We start from the raw sequence: 12,201 nt of genomic DNA, 5'->3' as shown, positions 1-12,201 counted from the left end.
GATGCCAGCATATTCACAGCCCCACCCGCACAGCATGGCCCTCGGTGTGCTCCCTTTCTCCTGGTATTGTGCTATTAAAGGGGCAGTGCATGCACATAGTTAAATGCCCTGAGCCAATGGCTTGAAGGCATTTAGTATTAGAGTGCACATGGAAGATGGTTCCCAGCATATAGCTGGGAGGCATCTTGTTTAAAAGGTACCCTCGAAGACACAAAAGAGCACAGTGAGGTCAAAAATACTCTGTTGTAAAAAAATCACAGTAATCAGCAAGTGCTAGTCAAAAGATGTAAAGAAAACAGGGTATTTAGTTGATACGTTTTTTTGCAAAAAAATGTATACTAAGCTGCTCCACCAAATCGTCAAGGTATACCCTTATAGAGCAGTCCTAACTAATGTATAGAATCCCTATCTGATGTATTTAAAACCTGATCATCTGTATAGTACCTGTATAAGCGGGGTTCAGAGAAGGACTATCCATGTGGACATGCAGGATGGAACAGCTTAAATGCAAATGACCCACAGAGGAGTGGTGGACTCCCCAGTCTTGTAGAAACAAGAGAACAATTATAGAACCAGAAACACATGGGCCACTTGCACATTGAACAAGTCTGTAGGAACCTGTTCACACCACCAGAAAACTTGAAGACACAAAAGAGCACAGTGAGGTCAAAAATACTCTGTTGTAAAAAAATCACAGTAATCAGCAAGTGCTAGTCAAAAGATGTAAAGAATACAGGGTATTTAGTTGATACGTTTTTTTGCAAAAAAATGTATACTAAGCTGCTCCACCAAATCGTCAAGGTATACCCTTATAGAGCAGTCCTAACTAATGTATAGAATCCCTATCTGATGTATTTAAAACCTGATCATCTGTATAGTACCTGTATAAGCAGGGTTCAGAGAAGGACTATCCATGTGGACATGCAGGATGGAACAGCTTAAATGCAAATGACCCACAGAGGAGTGGTGGACTCCCCAGTCTTGTAGAAACAAGAGAACAATTATAGAACCAGAAACACATGGGCCACTTGCACATTGAACAAGTCTGTAGGAACCTGTTCACACCACCAGAAAACTTGAAGACACAAAAGAGCACAGTGAGGTCAAAAATACTCTGTTGTAAAAAAATCACAGTAATCAGCAAGTGCTAGTCAAAAGATGTAAAGAAAACAGGGTATTTAGTTGATACGTTTTTTTGCAAAAAAATGTATACTAAGCTGCTCCACCAAATCGTCAAGGTATACCGTTATAGAGCAGTCCTAACTAATGTATAGAATCCCTATCTGATGTATTTAAAACCTGATCATCTGTATAGTACCTGTATAAGCAGGGTTCAGAGAAGGACTATCCATGTGGACATGCAGGATGGAACAGCTTAAATGCAAATGACCCACAGAGGAGTGGTGGACTCCCCAGTCTTGTAGAAACAAGAGAACAATTATAGAACCAGAAACACATGGGCCACTTGCACATTGAACAAGTCTGTAGGAACCTGTTCACACCACCAGAAAACTTGAAGACACAAAAGAGCACAGTGAGGTCAAAAATACTCTGTTGTAAAAAAAATCACAGTAATCAGCAAGTGCTAGTCAAAAGATGTAAAGAAAACAGGGTATTTAGTTGATACGTTTTTTTGCAAAAAAATGTATACTAAGCTGCTCCACCAAATCGTCAAGGTATACCCTTATAGAGCAGTCCTAACTAATGTATAGAATCCCTATCTGATGTATTTAAAACCTGATCATCTGTATAGTACCTGTATAAGCAGGGTTCAGAGAAGGACTATCCATGTGGACATGCAGGATGGAACAGCTTAAATGCAAATGACCCACAGAGGAGTGGTGGACTCCCCAGTCTTGTAGAAACAAGAGAACAATTATAGAACCAGAAACACATGGGCCACTTGCACATTGAACAAGTCTGTAGGAACCTGTTCACACCACCAGAAAACTTGAAGACACAAAAGAGCACAGTGAGGTCAAAAATACTCTGTTGTAAAAAAAATCACAGTAATCAGCAAGTGCTAGTCAAAAGATGTAAAGAAAACAGGGTATTTAGTTGATACGTTTTTTTGCAAAAAAATGTATACTAAGCTGCTCCACCAAATCGTCAAGGTATACCCTTATAGAGCAGTCCTAACTAATGTATAGAATCCCTATCTGATGTATTTAAAACCTGATCATCTGTATAGTACCTGTATAAGCAGGGTTCAGAGAAGGATTATCCATGTGGACATGCAGGATGGAAACGTATCAACTAAATACCCTGTTTTCTTTACATCTTTTGACTAGCACTTGCTGATTACTGTGATTTTTTTACAACAGAGTATTTTTGACCTCACTGTGCTCTCTTGTGTCTTCAAGTTTTCTGGTGGTGTGAACAGGTTCCTACAGACTTGTTCAATGTGCAAATGGCCCATGTGTTTCTGGTTCTTAAAAGGTACCCTCCTCAATAGGGAGGTGTTAAGCAACTGTGAATCATTAGGTAGTGTGTAGTCTACTAATGAGTTGTGAGGTCCCCTTTCCTGGTGTGACCAGTGTCCTGAACCCATAGTCCCTAGTCCTTGTGTAGCCAGTCCTGAACCCCTAGTCCCTAGTCCTTGTGCAGCCATTCCTGAACCCAATGTTCCTGGTCCTGGTGCAGCCAATCCTGAACCTAAAGTCCCTGGTCCTAGTGTGGCCAGTGGCTGAACCTCATCCTCAGTTCGTGTGTGGTCACTCCCTGAATTCAAGATCCGTGTGTCTGAACTTGTGCCTATCCGAGTATTCCATGTATCCAGACTGTCCTAACAGTCTCCGAATCAGCCCTGTCTGAGACTCAGTGTCAGTAACCATTCTGCAGTCGATCCTGAACCTAGTAGTCTGAGAGGAGCCCTAGTCCTTTTCACGTCTGTGTACCTGATTAATGGGGTCAGTAGCTGCAGTTCCAGAGACTGCCTAGGAGTGGTACCTGGCGGCTACCTGTAGCCAAGCCTGAGTCCACCATGAGGAGCTCCAGTGAACCCCAGGTAGCAGCTTAGCTATGCCCCTCCTAGATAAGCCCGGCCCCATAGCACAGGTGGTCCAAGAACCACGTGTGCCACCTGTATGGGTAACATATTTCAAGTGGCAGGTAACATGTGTTAGTAATATCATTTAGGCAGTGAAATAAATTAAAAAAGAAAAAACACCAGAGTGGTGCTTTAAGCTTTTCCCACAAACATACGTAACATACACAATCATACCAAGGACATACCATTGGTGCAACTTTCACAGCTGCACAGGAGCTCAAAAGCTTGGGCTACTATACTACTATCAATGATATTGCAAGTAAGGCATGGGCTAATAAAGTTTATAGTTTATAATTAGTGATGGATTGCTAAAGAGAAATAATTAGGTGTTTTATGATAAGCCATGAGGTTAGTGAGTGCCCTTATACAGGCCTTCTTCTGTCTGTGTTTACCCCTGAAACATATTGTCCTCAATTCATCAAGACTTGTGCTGTTCACGCATGTCTTGCTGAGAGCGCTTGCTGGCGAACACTTCTTAAGGAATTAGGGTGTCTGAAATGTGCCCTGCAACTCGCTACAAATCTTACTCTGTTAGGCCGGCGTCACACTCGGCGTAAGACAATACGGTCCGTATTTTACGGCCGTAACACGGCCGTAATACGGAGAAATGTTCCCAAAATAGTGATAAGTAGTCAGGGTGTTTCAGCGTATTTTGCGCATGGCATCCTCCGTATGTAATCCGTATGGCATCCGTACTGCGAGATTTTCGCGCAGGCTTGCAAGACCGACATCTAATGGATTTATGTGCTCAAATGTTCTGGAAAACATATATACAGTATATATATATATATATATATATATATATATATATATATATGTCATTGAGACACATATATATACTGTATATTCTGTATTTAGATTTCATTCAGCGCGATATCTGTGAACAGCCGGTAATTCAATTGCCGGCTTTTCATTTCTCCTGCACAAACCCGACATGATATGAGACATGGTTTACATACAGTAAACCATCTCATATCCCCCTTTTTTTTGCATATTCCACACTACTAATGTTAGTAGTGTGTATGTGCAAAATTTCAGCGCTGTAGCTGGTAAAATAAAGGGTTAAATGGCGGAAAAAATTGGCGTGGGCTCCCGCGCAATTTTCTCTGCCAGAGTGGTAAAGCCAGTGACTGAGGGCAGATATTAATAGCCAGGAGAGGGTCCATGGTTATTGGCCCCCCCGTGGCTAAAAACATCTGCCCCCAGCCACCCCAGAAAAGGCACATCTGGAAGATGCGCCTATTCTGGCACTTGGCCACTCTCTTCCCACTCCCTGTAGCGGTGGGATATGGGGTAATGAAGGGTTAATGCCACCTTGCTATTGTAAGGTGACATTAAGCCAGATTAATAATGGAGAGGCGTCAATTATAACACCTATCCATTATTAATCCAATTGTCTGAAAGGGTTAAAAAACACACACACACGATTTAAAAGTATTTTAATGAAATAAAGACAGCGGTTGTTTTAATAATTTATTGCTCTCTCAATCCATTTCCAGGCCCTCGCTTGGCAAAATAATAAACGCACAAGATACATACCTTCTGATGTCCTATCACGTCCAACGAGGTAATCCTTCTGAAGGGGTTAACTAATATTACAGGCACGAGCTGCGATAAAGCACTCACTCGTGCCTGTAATCCCCGGGTGCTGAAAGGGAAGCAGTGATCTATACTTACATTGAGTCGCGGTGATGCGCCCCTGCTGGATGTTCTCATGAACTGCAGCCTGGGAACTTTTTCCCACGCTCCAGGTCATATGAGAACATCCACCAGGGGGCGCATCACCGCAACTGAAGGAAATGTAGGTCAATGATCTACATTTCATTCATTCGCCGGGGAATTACAAGCACGAGCACACAGCTGCATTAGCAGGGCTCCTGCCTGTAAAATATTTTAACCCCTTCAGATGGATTACTTCGTGGGACGTGACGGTTCAGCTTGTATCTTGTGCGTTTATTATTTTGCCAAGCGAGGGTCTGTTTTTAGCCACGGGGGGGCCAATAACCATGGACCCTCTCCTGGCTATTAATATCTGCCCTCAGTCACTGGCTTTACCATTCTGGCGGAGAAAATTGCGCGGGAGCCCACGGCAATTTTTTCCGCCATTTAACCCTTTATTTTAGCATCTACAGCGCTGAAATTTTGCACATACACACTACTAACATTAGTAGTGTGGAATATGCAAAAAAAAGGGGGATATAAGATGGTTTACTGTATGTAAACCATGTCTCATATCCTGTCGGGTTTGTGAAGGAGAAATGAAAAGCCTGCAATTGAATTACCGACTTTTCACTAACACCGCTGCGTATTTCTCGCAAGTCACACTGCTGGTCCGTGTGTAATCCGTATTTTTCTCGCCCCCATAGACTTTCATTGGCGATTTTTTTGCGCAATACGCTGACAAACGCAGCATGCTGCGATTTTCTACGGCCGTAGAAAGCCGTATAATACTGAACCGTAATATACGGCTGATAGGAGCAGCCCCATTGAGAATAATTGTGCCGTATGTTATGCGAGTTTTACGGACGTAGTTTCTGCGCCCTTACGTCCGTAAAACTCGCCAGTGTGACGCCGGCCTCACTCAAATTTGCAAAATGTTTGCACAATTTCACTTCACACAAAACTTTTGTAACTTCTCAAAGTGCTTTATGCCAGAATTCTGGAGAAATCACTTTGATTGAATTGAGGCCATAGTGCTCTAGAACATGTCCATAGATTACGCAGCATTTTCAAATTGACATGCTCCCTATTAGTTATTTGTTCAGAATTTAAGAAATCAAAGCCACATTATTGTTTTTTTCTGACCTATGTTGGCGTTATAAAAAAAGGCGTCTGCTTCCACAAGATGATGCCTTTATACATGACAATGTTTACCAGAATTAGGTAAGAGACTCGAATAAGACCATACAATTTTGTGTAGTATTAGCTGCAGGACTAGAAAAAGAAGTAAGATGAAGTAAATGACCAGTAATGTAGAAGTGGTTACATAGTCAAGATTATCTAGTCATATGGAAAGCAAATTAGCGGTAGCTAATCCTAAAAGATATTACTGTAACAGAGCTACTGTATGAATAGCCTCAGTATGCATGTTATACTTGGGAGGGATACATACTTACGATGATGCTTATGATTGCATTTAGCAACTTTTTTATTATTTCATTTAAATATGAAACATACCTGACATAAAGTTATTGACATATGTTCTGTTCTGTATTCAGTTTTAGAATGATGCCAAACATGAGGAAACTGTATGGAACAAGGAAATCCAGGAAATGAAAGTCAAAGTATAATGCACCTTGAGCTAAAGCCAGTTAACGCCACAATGGATTTCCTATGAAGATTGCTATCGGGTTATTACTGCCTCACATACAAAGGAAGATCTAGACAATGGTAAGCAACAAAGTTATATACCATAAAAGGGTCAAATTAAAGCTAGATATTTTCCCTAATTTATAAATTAAGCGCAGTGGGGTGAAGATATTATTCTCTTTGTGGCTACATAACGTTAATTCCTCAAATTTTATTAAAGTCTCTCCTTATAGTTCACAGTCGGCTTTTCAAACTATGATTTCTCTGAAATGCTGCAGAGATTCAAAGTAATCCAAGAAAAACATGCTTATCTTCAGTCGCGCAACCAAAAGATAGGGATAGAAAGATCGTTGATTTGATCATTCTGTCCCCATACAGCATGCACGCTCTGGACAGCACATCCACTGTTTACACAAGGTGATATGCAGCAAACACTTAAAAGATCCAATCACCTGATGAATGAATGTTTTTCTCAATCATCTTCTGATCAGCGTCTTGTTTAAAGGGAACCTGTCACCCCCAAAATCGAAGGTGAGCTAAGCCCACCGGCATCAGGAGCTTATCTACACTGGGGGACACTTTCAAAGTTTTCCCAATTTTTCAGACTGACGTTCATTTTTTAAAGGGAACCTGTCACCCCCAAAATGGAAGTTGAGCTAAGCCAACAGCATCAGGGGCTTATCTACAGCATTCTGTAATGCTGTAGATAAGCCCCGATGTATCCTGAAAGATGAGAAAAACAGGTTATATTATACTCACCCAGGGGCGGTCCGATCCGATGGGCGTCGCCTTCCGGGGCCTCCCATCTTCTTTCGATGACGTCCTCTTCTTGCCTTCACGCTGCGGCTCCGGCGCAGGCGTACTTTGTACTGCAGTGCGCAGGCGGCCGGGCCTCTTACCTTGCCCTGCACCTGCGCACTGCAGTACTTTGCTCTGTCCTCAACAGGGCAGACAAAGTACGCCTGCGCCGGAGCCACAGCGTGAAGACAAGAAGAGGACGTCATCCTATGAAGATGGGAGGCCCCGGACCGCGACGCCCATCAGACTGGACCGCAGCGGGATCACCCCTGGGTGAATATAATCTAACCTCTTTTTCTCATCTTTCAGGATACATCGGGGGCTTATCTACAGCATTACAGAATGCTGTAGATAAGCCCCTGATGCCGGTGGGCTTAGCACACCTTTGATTTTGGGGGTGACAGGTTCCCTTTAAGCTGGCTGACTATTGGGAATGAGCCTTCTTATATACGATCAATTGCTGATTTGTGGGTTACATAGTTACATAGATTGAAAAAAGACCTAGGTTCCATCCAATTCAACCTTTCTCCATTAATTCTATATTTTGTCACTAATTTAATTATAACCTACAATGTTATGTGTATCAAGGAAATCATCCAGTCCTTTTTTAACCTTACATCCTTAAGCCAGTTTTCACCTTCCTGACATGGCCAATGTTTTCAGTTCTGACCACTGTCACTTTATGAAGTCATAACTCTAGAACATTTCAATGTACTACAAACTACAAAGTGAGGGGCCCCGATGCGAACTTTCAAATGGAGCCCCCCCCCGCGCCAAAATATTTCCCACCGAAATTCACATTTTCCCTATTAATTTCACACACTATAGTTTTGTTGCTTTGTTGTATAGTCTGACCTAATACTGCCCTGTAATCGCTGAGAAAAATGATTTTATAACTAACATGTCCCTATACTAATTAGGGCGATGTCTTCAGAAGTGCAGACTCTGGGCGTTCATGTCCTTCCTCGCTCTAATTCCAAGCGCACTCCCAGCGTTTGAAATCTGTGTGCTGTTTCTTCCTGGTATGACGCTGCAATGCGCACCTGTGCAGTGTGGGGGTGTATTGGGTGTACTGGTCGGCTCCGGAGCATACGCACTGCACATTCTGACGCTGGCAAGTACATCCAATACTCCCCCACAGTGCACATGATGGGCTCTGCCCACAGCCGTGTACCATTCTTCCCGACTCAGAAATTTACAACCTGTACACACGCGGCTTCGCTCCGTGCACCCCGTACACACACGGCTCTGCTCCGTACACCTTGTACACACGCGGCTACGCTCCTTACACCCGTGGATCTGCTCCGTACACCTCATACACACGCGGATCCACTCCGTACACCTCACACACAGCTCCGCTCCGTGCATCCCATACACATGCGACTCCGCTCCGTACACTCCATACACACGCGACTCCGCGCCGTACACCCCATACACACGCGGCTCCGCTCCGTACACCTTGTACACACACGGCTCTGCTACATCCACACTGTAAACCCGTCCTGACCCCACACATAAACTTCCCCTCATTCAGCTCCATGACAATCAGCACAGCAGAGTCCTGCATACACTGAGGCCACTGATCATGTGACCCCTGACTCCTCCCCTCCTGTGACCTCATCACAGGTCCTGTGCGCACAGAGCGTGTGTCTGTGTGTGTGTGTGTGTGTGTGTGTGTGGTGTAAGCAGCACACTGGCCACACGTCAGCACTTTACAGCCGTGACTGCACTTGCTCACTAGCTGCTGCCTTCGCGCCTCACCCGGACTCTGTGACAGCTGCTGCAGGCTCCTCGGGTTTGTTGTTTCCCCTCCATCTCTGTCAAGCTTCAGTGACAAGCTAGGTCACATGTCCTTCATGGACACGCCCACTCGCCTCACACCGCTGGAAGTGGAGAAGCTGGCCGTTGTTGGCGTGGACAGCAGGGTGCGTGACTTGTCTTCTGAGTTTCCCGGCGAGTGCTACTTGTTTGCTAGACTGGGCGGGCCCCTAGCACTCCGGGCCCGGTCGCAGCTGCGACCCCTGCGACCGCAGTTGTTACGCCCCTATATCCCACTGATTCTCATACTGTTTTTTTGTGACATTTTGTACTTCATGATATTGGTAAAATTTCTTTGATGTGACTTACGTTTATTTGTGAAAAAATTATACAATTGGGGAAAATTTGGAAAATTATGCAATTTTCAAACTTTACATTTTTATGCCCTTAAATCAGAAAGTCATGCCACAAAAATAGATAATAAATAACATTTCCCACATGTCTACTTTACATCAGCACAATTTTTGAAACATAATTTTTTGAAAGTTATAAGTGTTAAAAGTTGACCAGCAATTTCTAATTTTTACAACAAAATTTAAAGAACCATTTTTAGAGACCACCTCACATTTGAAGTTACCTTGAGGGGCTTATATGACAAAAAATACCCAAAAGCGACACCATTCTAAAAACTGCACCCCTCACGGTGCTCAAAACCACATTCAAGAAGTTTATTAACCCCTTCAGGTGCTTCACAGGAATTAATGGAAAATGGAAGGAGAAAATAAAAAATGTACTTTTTTCACAAAAATATTCCTTTAGACCTAATTTTTTTTACTTTTGAAAGGGTAACAGGAGAAAATGGACTATACAATTTGTTGTGCTCCTAAGCATGTCGATACCCCATATGTGGGGGAAAACCAGTGTTTGGGCGCACGGAAGATAAGTAGCGTCATTTCACTTTTTGAATGTAAAATTGCTGGCATAATTAGCGGACGCCATGTCATGTTTGGAGAGCCCCTGATGTGCCTAAACAGTGGAAATCCCCCACAATGACACCATTTTGGAAACTAGACCCCTCAGGAAACTTATCTAGATGTGTATTGAACATTTTGAGGCCCTCAGGTGCTTCACAGAAGTTTATAACTTTGAGCTGTGAAAATAAAAAAAATCATTTTCCCACAAAAATGTTTTTTTCGCTCCAAACTATGCATTTTCATAATGTTAAGGCTATGTGCACACGTTAAGGATTTTTAGTTTTTTTAGCATTTTTTCGGCCGTTTTCCACCGAAAAAACGCTAAAAAAGCGCTTACATGAAGTATCCTATTATTAGAATGTATTCCTCATTTTTTGTGCACATGCTGTTTTTTTTCCCGTAGTGGAATCACATTCCGGAAAAAAACACAGCATGTTCATTGTTTGTGTGGAATCGCAGGGATTCCGCACACATAGGAATGCATTGATCTGCTTATTTCCCGCATGGGGCTATGTCCCCCATGCGGGAAGTAAGCGGATCATGTGCGGTTGGTACCCAGGGTGAATGAGGGGAGACTCTCCTCCAGGCCTTGGGAACCATATACTGTACCTGTTAAAAAAAAGAATTAAAATAAAAAATTGTGATATTCTCACCTTCCGGCATCCCCTCAGCCTTCCCGCTCCTTGCGATGCTCCCATTCCCAGTAATTCCTTGCGACAATGACCTGTGATGACGTAGCGGTCTCGTGAGACCGCTACGTCATGTGAGGTCATTGCCGCGAGGCATTACTGGGAACGGGAGCTGCCGGGAGCATCGCGAGGAACGGGAAGGCTGCGGAGGATGCCTGAAGGTGAGAATATCACGATTTTTTATTTTTTTCATTATTTTTAACATTATCTTTTTACTATTGATGCTGCATAGGCAGCATCAATACTAAAAAGTTGGTCACACTTGTCAAACACTATGTTTAACAAGTGTGACCAACCGGTCAATCAGTTTTCCAAGCGATGCTACAGATCGCTTGGAAAACACTAGCATTCTGCAAGCTAAGTGTTTAGCGGGAATATGCATGCCAATTCTGCATGTGTATTTCCCGAGGCAGGGAGTTGCAGAATTGCGGCGGAAATTTCCATGGCAATTCTGCAACGTGTGAACATAGCCTAAGAGGCGAAAGTGCGCCATACAATTTGTTGAGCAATTTCTCCTCAGCATGCTGATATTCCATACGTGGGGGAAAATCTCTAATTGGTGTGATGAGCACCTCGAAACCCCAGGGGCTTCACAGAAGTTTATAACGTTGAGCTGTGAAAATAAAAAAAAAAATCTAATTTTTCCCACAAAAATGTTTTTTTAGCAACAAATTTTGTATTTTAACAACTGTAACAAAAGAAAATGGACCCCAAACTTTGTTGTGCAATTTCTCCTGAGTTCATTGATACCCAATGTGTGGTCAAAAACTACTTTTGAGGCACAGCGCAAAGCTCAGAATGAGTGTAGAAATACCCCATACTTGGCTGTACAGTACTGCTTAGCCACACGGCGAGACTATGGAGGGACGTAAATTATACCCCTTTGGGAATTTATCTACAGGTGTAGTGACAATTTTGACTCTATGGGTGTTTTCAAGAAACAAGCAGCAGTGGAGGCTGCTAAGTGAAAATTGCAAACTGCCATTGTAGTGACCAGTACATTATAGTGACTAGGACGTTATGCCCAGCTCATTCTTCTGGAGACATGCACCAGTAAATTAGGTGGGCTCACATCACTACAGAAATGCAAAACATGTGGGCACTAAATGTGGTTTAGACACACTGGGGCTCAGAAAGGAGAGGGGCATTTGGATTTGGGAGCACAGAATTTGCTGAATTTCTTTGGAGGGGTGAGGAGTCATTTCGCTTTTTCAGTGCTGCTCAGCTTACTTGTAACCAGAATACCCAAATCATTCTCCTGTTCTTTAGTCCAGAGTATACTCCCATGTAATGAATATGCAGTTATAGGATTACTCCATCCCAGGTGCATTACTCTACATTTATCTAAATTAAGCCTTATTTGCCAAGTGTTTGCCCATTCAGTCATCTTATCCAGATCGTTTTGCAGTATTGTAAAGTCATATTTTAGTATCCTACATAGATTGGTGTCATCAGCAAAGACTGACATTTTACTTTCAATCCCATCCACTAGGTCATTAATAAAGAATCAGTCCTAGTACAGATCCCTGTGGTACCCCACTGCTGACTCTATTCAATTTAGTGAACGCACCATTTATGACAATTCTCTGTTTCCTGTCATTTAGCCAATTCCTTACCCATCTAC

At 43.0% G+C, this 12,201-nt stretch overlaps 1 long non-coding RNA gene across 1 annotated transcript in view; it reads left to right on the top strand.

The window, feature by feature from the left end:
* Positions 1 to 12,201, top strand: part of LOC143781159 (uncharacterized) — a 116,560-nt gene that overhangs the window by 69,155 nt on the left and 35,204 nt on the right. Inside the window, exon 2 of the long non-coding RNA XR_013216594.1 lies at positions 6,268 to 6,439. This is a non-coding gene — a long non-coding RNA (uncharacterized LOC143781159). The remainder of the gene's footprint in view (positions 1 to 6,267; positions 6,440 to 12,201) is intronic.

This window comes from Ranitomeya variabilis, chromosome 6, assembly GCF_051348905.1.
Source record: "Ranitomeya variabilis isolate aRanVar5 chromosome 6, aRanVar5.hap1, whole genome shotgun sequence".
NCBI classification, from domain to species: Eukaryota; Metazoa; Chordata; class Amphibia; order Anura; family Dendrobatidae; genus Ranitomeya; species Ranitomeya variabilis.
The sequence above is the reverse complement of the archived record's forward strand: the minus strand, read 5'-3'. Positions and strand labels throughout refer to the sequence as shown.